Here is a 5,890-nt window from a genome sequence, read left to right on the forward strand (position 1 = left end):
CAATAATGCAAAAGCAAAACTTTATTGCTAGCCCGAGCTAGGGTGCAAGTCTCATCCAACACAGTGGAGTCTTGACAAGGACCCAGACTTCAAATCACAAGTAGTTTATAGAGGTTTCAAGGTTGAGCAAGCACTGTGATAACAGTGATCAAGCAACAGTGGTGAGCGATTCGTCAATAGTTCCCTGTAACATTTGATAACAGTTAATTTGTGGTTGTTCCAAAAAAGAAAAAAAGGGGACATATTGACCTCTCATGTCCAGTCAGATGATCTAGAATTTCCTTCTTTGGGCAGGTTATTTAACTCGGAGTTTCCCAAAAATCACAAGTTCAGTTTCTGGGAAACAGAAACTTAGGACTACTCAAAATTTAATGTTAAGTTGTGGCCTCTCACGGCGTCAGCTTCATCCTCATGGGCACCATTTTATAATCCATCAAATTTCATTTCTTGATTAAATCGCTATCATGTGTTCACGTCAGCAGTACATATACTAAAATTGGAAGGATACAGAGAAGATTAACATGGCCCCTGCATAAGGATAACATGCGAATTCATGAAATGTTCCATATTTTTTGATTACTAAGTCAATGACAGTTGGAGGGATTGTTCGGGATGGGAGAGATGTGTGCTGAAAGTAGATTAAGGACCCAACGTGACGGCCTCTCAGTGTCTGTATTGCAAACCATAATGTCCCAATGCAGAGAGAGAGAGTATGTGAGAGATTGTCTGTCATAGAGGCAGGGGGAAGATTTGGGAAGGGGGGGATACTGGGAACATTGGTGGTTAAAAATGTGCACTGGTGGAGGGATGGGTGTCCCATCATCATATGATTGAAATTCAAACATGAAAGCTTGTAACTGTAGCTCACGGTGATTCTATAATCATTATCACTATCCTCCCATTGTTCATCGATTTGCTCTAGTGGGCCCAGTCACATTGTGAAAGTTTTTACTGTGTTTGGCATCTCGAATACGTCACGGGTAGCTTACCAGGATTTGCCGTGCGGGTGAGATAGTCTCAGTAGCTTGCCGGGATTCGATAATAAAAAATAAAAATTAAAAAATGCTATCATTTTTGACTGGTTAAGGAAACTTTGGTACATTTACACAATGGAGTACTATGTAGCTGTTAGAAAAGATGAAGTCATGAAATTTACATACAAGTGATACTACATGGAAAGTATCATGTTAAGCGAAATGACTAAGAAAGAAAGGGATAGACATAGAAAGATTTCATTCATCTGGGGGACATAAAATAACAAAATAGGAGACTAACACCCAAGAATGGCCAAGATTAGTACCAGGAATGTTACTCCATGGCTTGGAGGCCAACCACACATGCTAGGGGAAAAGGGAGCTCAGATAGAGAAGGGAGCACCAAGTAAAGGGTGTTGGGAGGATCCTCCCAGGATGGGAGAAGCATGCTGAAAGTAGACTATAGACCAAACATGATTGCCACCCATTGCCTCTTTTGCAAACCACAACACCCAATAAGAGAGAGAGAACAAAAGGGAATGCCCTGTCACAGAGGCAGGGTGGGATTGTGGAGTATGGGGGGGTGGGAGGGATACTGGGACCCGTGGTGGTGGAAAATGGGCACTGATGGAGGGATGGGTATTTGATCATTGTATAACTGAAACCCAAGCACAAAAATTTGTAAGTCTACAACTGTACCTCATGGTGTCTCACTAATAAAAATTAAAATTGAAAAAAAAAGTTAAAAAATAAAAAAAAATGCTATCATTTCTAAATTATAAATTGACAGCATGCTATAAGGTTTACAATGTCTGCCTTGAATGGAACTACCCATCTGTTTTCATACCCACATACTCACTGCATGCCCCCTAAATAAATCCCGTCTCTTCCCTCACGCCACGCAATCACTAATGTCTTCTTATCTCTCACTGGTTGAAGGCTGAGGGTCTGACGAGGCCATAATTTAGCCCATTGTCCTTGGGCCATGGGGGCAGCATGTTTGGAAGACGTCTTCATCCATCCGGAGGAAATGAATGTGCCTTCACCGTGTCGGAGAGAGTTTCTGCCACCTAATAACTCACCCGAGCCCGTTTCTCTGGAGTCCCATCTCCACACCGGTTTTGCCCAAACTGCATCCCACTCGATCATGCTGTGAGTTACAGTTCTCTCCCTGAGGTCCATCCTGCCCCGTGGCTCCTGGCACATAAATTCTGACTGGGAAGTAAACACGCTTTCAAGTGAGAGAGAAAGAGAGAGAGATGGAGAGAGGGGGGAGAGAGAGAGAAAGAGAGGGAAAGAGAGAAGGAGAGAGGGAGAAAGAGAGGGAGGAAGCAAGAGGGAGAGATGGAGAGAGAAGGAGCGAGGGAGAGAGAAGGAGAGAGGGAGAGAGATGGACAGAGAGAAGGAGAGAGGGATGAGAGAGAGAAGAGAGGGAGAGAGAGAGGGAGAGAGAAGGAGAGAGGGAGAGAGATGGAGAGAGAGAAGGAGAGAGGGAGAAAGAGAGGGAGAGAGGGAGAGAGAGAGGGAGGAAGCAAGAGGGAGAGATGGAGAGAGAAGGAGAGAGGGAGAGAGAGGGATGAGAGAGAAGAGAGGGAGAGAGAGAGGGAGAGAGGAGAGAGGGAGAGAGATGGAGAGAGAGAAGGAGAGAGGGAGAGAGATGGAGAGAGAGAAGGAGAGAGGGAGAAAGAGAGGGAGAGAGGGAGAGAGGGAGAGAGAGAGGGAGGAAGCAAGAGGGAGAGATGGAGAGAGAAGGAGAGAGGGAGAGAGAGATGGAGAGAGAGAAGGAGAGAGGGAGAGAGAGGGATGAGAGAGAAGGAGAGAGGGAGAGAGAGGGAAGAGAGGAACAGAGAGAGGGAGAGAGGGAAGAGAGGGAGAGAGAGAGGGAGAGAGAGAAGGAGAGAGGGAGAGAGAGAAGGAGAGAGGGAGAGAGAGGGAAGAGAGGAACAGAGAGAGGGAGAGAGGGAAGAGAGGGAGAGAGAGAGGGAGAGAGAGAAGGAGAGAGGGAGAGAGAGGGAAGAGAGGCAGAGAGAGGGAGAGAGGGAGAGAGAGATCCCATTGTCATTGGAAACAGAGAACAGAATGGAGTCCAAGACTAGGAAATGAATTCCCGCCCCCAAAGGCACAAAGTAATTATTTTCCAAAGAGGGTGCCCGGTAACCCATCTGAGCCAAACGCACAGGGCTTTCATAAGAGGAGCGCCCTAGGAGGAATATTAAAAACCATTTTTCTTCGTGCCCATTAAATGCTCCGCCTCCCCATGCAACCTTTCCGAAACATCACGCAAGCTCTGTTTTCTAAGGCACAGTCGGTCTGGCTTCAATTTATTCCCGGGCAGACTTTGCAGTTGCTCTTACAAGCCGGCGAAGGCTCGTCCTGTGTGTATTCACATGGGTCACTTCCTGGAGCCAGAAACGGACGGGGAACTCCCACGAGGATAGATGGGTTGGTAGAAAGATGAGCTGAGGAAGAGCTTTCTGCCGTCTGTCCTTGTCTGATGCCTGGATGTTGCCTGGATGACCTTCTTCTGCTTTGCCTCTGTGCAGGGGTCCCTAACTTGTTTCTGTAAGTTCTCAACAAGCTAACTAATACCTATTACTCAGTGAGACACACAAAACCCTTGAGGATGGGGGTCACCATCGACCTTGGTTGTCTTCCAAGATTTGAGGAGTGGATATGTTCACCTTCTGAGTTGCTTGTTTTTTTTTTTCAACGGAGGCAAGATAAGGGCTTGGTTCCTCATGGGTTTTGTCCCCTGCTTTTCTTTTGGCCCGAGTTTGAATGGCACTATCCAATATCTGCCGTTCCCCTGATTTCTCTCCATTAGCAAGACCCCATCCAGCTCCGTCCAGGTGGTACCAAGTGGAAAGAGAGGATCTTGTCTCACAGCTGACCCTGTAGAAACAGATCTCTCCTTTATGTACTCACTGGGCACGTGGAAGATGCCGATCTGAAGAGATGCCAAACTGTGAATCATTTCAGGTGTCCTGGTGTGTAGACTGAGAACTCAGGGTTCTTGGAGGCAGAGTGGGAAGCCCCCTCCCCAAAAAGTTGGTACTTCGATAAGCTCCCCCAAACACACCCACTGCCCACACCCACCACCATGACAACTCATGCCCCGGTGATAGGTCCTGAATCTCTGGACCACACAACCTCCTCCTTCCTCTGAATTCCAGTGGAAGCACACCAAGTTCAATGGGAAAGTCATAGAAAAGTCAACTCAACTCAACAAACAAAATCAATAACACGGAAGGGTCAGCTAACAGCAAATAGCTTAGACAAGTTCTAAATCAAGGACTTAACAGCTCTAGGATGAAATAGAGCAAATTTCAAACCCCCCCCAAAAAAACCACATTGATTTCTTTTATACTTAACTGATTTTAATATTGGAGCTCTGATCTAATTAATTTTCAGAATTGTATCAACTTGGGCCAGAGAGATAGTACAGCAGGGAGAATGTCTGCCTTGGATGGATGCGGCCAACCTGGGTTAGATCCCCAGCATCCCATATGGTCCCCTGAGTGCATAATTCCTGAGTAATTCCTGAGTGCAGAGCCAGGAGTAAGCTCTGAGCATCACCGGTTGTGACACCCCCAAAAATATAGAATTCTATCAGCAATTGTGACTTTTATCCACATTAAAATAAAAAATTTTAAAAAGAGAATCACCTAAACCAATGTATTTTTAAAATGTATTTAATTGATGCAGAAAGGACCCCACGTTTGCAATAAATTTGGAAAACAGTGTATAGAAGGAGGAAGAGGAGGAGGAGGAGGTAGAGGAGGAGGAGGAGGAGAAGGAGGAGGAGAAGGAGGAGGAGAAGGAGAAGGAGAAGGAGAAGGAGAAGGAGAAGGAGAAGGAGAAGGAGAGGAGAGGAGAGGGAGAGGGAGAGGGAGAGGAAGGAGAAGGAGAAGGAGAAGGAGAAGGAGAAGGAGAAGGAGAAGGAGAAGGAGGAGAAGGAGAAGGAGAAGGAGAAGAAGGAGAAGGAGAAGGAGAAGGAGAAGGAGAAGGAGAAGGAGGAGAAGGAGAAGGAGAAGGAGAAGGAGAAGGAGAAGGAGAAGGAGAAGGAGAAGGAGAAGGAGAAGGAGAAGGAGAAGGAGAAGGAGAAGGAGAAGGAGGAGGAGGAGGAGGAGGAGGAGGAGAAGGAGAAGGAGAAGGAGAAGGAGAAGGAGAAGGAGAAGGAGAAGGAGAAGGAGAAGGAGAAGGAGAAGGAGAAGGAGAGGAGAGGAGAGGGAGAGGGAGAGGAAGGAGAAGGAGAAGGAGAAGGAGAAGGAGAAGGAGAAGGAGAAGGAGAAGGAGAAGGAGAAGGAGGAGAAGGAGAAGGAGAAGGAGAAGAAGGAGAAGGAGGAGAAGGAGAAGGAGAAGGAGAAGGAGAAGGAGAAGGAGAAGGAGAAGGAGAAGGAGAAGGAGAAGGAGAAGGAGAAGGAGAAGGAGAAGGAGAAGGAGAGGAGGAGGAGAAGGAGAAGGAGAAGGAGAAGGAGAAGGAGAAGGAGAAGGAGAAGGAGAAGGAGAAGGAGAAGGAGGAGAAGGAGAAGGAGAAGGAGAAGGAGAAGGAGAAGGAGAAGGAGAAGGAGAAGGAGAAGGAGAAGGAGAAGGAGAAGGAGAAGGAGAAGGAGAAGGAGAAGAAAAGGCAGGTGATTGTTTGAAATAACAGATAGTAATTATATCCCAAGCAGTTGGTAAGGAAACGCTATTTACATACTCAATATCAGCTATTTTTCGAATGCTGTTGTTTTCCTGAATTATTTCTAAGCCCTGGTAGCCTGAGATTCTCTGGATGATGCATGCTCTCATAAGGGAAGCCAGACTTTGCCTGGGCTGGTGGATATCAGCCCCAAACGCGTAAGATTTAGTAACCCATCTTGCAAGAGAAGAACATTATGCATTAATTGACTACTGTGAGCTTCTTATTTCAGTTT

General features: G+C 46.5%; 1 non-coding gene across 1 annotated transcript; it reads left to right on the forward strand.

Moving 5' to 3' along the window:
• Positions 1-466: 466 nt before the first annotated feature.
• On the forward strand, positions 467-573 carry LOC130043239 (U6 spliceosomal RNA). The gene has a single exon (XR_008795354.1). It is a non-coding gene; the product is annotated as a U6 spliceosomal RNA (small nuclear RNA).
• Positions 574-5,890: the final 5,317 nt, after the last annotated feature.

Source organism: Sorex fumeus, unplaced genomic scaffold (genome assembly GCF_029834395.1).
Source record: "Sorex fumeus unplaced genomic scaffold, SorFum_2.1 ptg000118l, whole genome shotgun sequence".
Lineage (NCBI taxonomy): Eukaryota > Metazoa > Chordata > Mammalia > Eulipotyphla > Soricidae > Sorex > Sorex fumeus.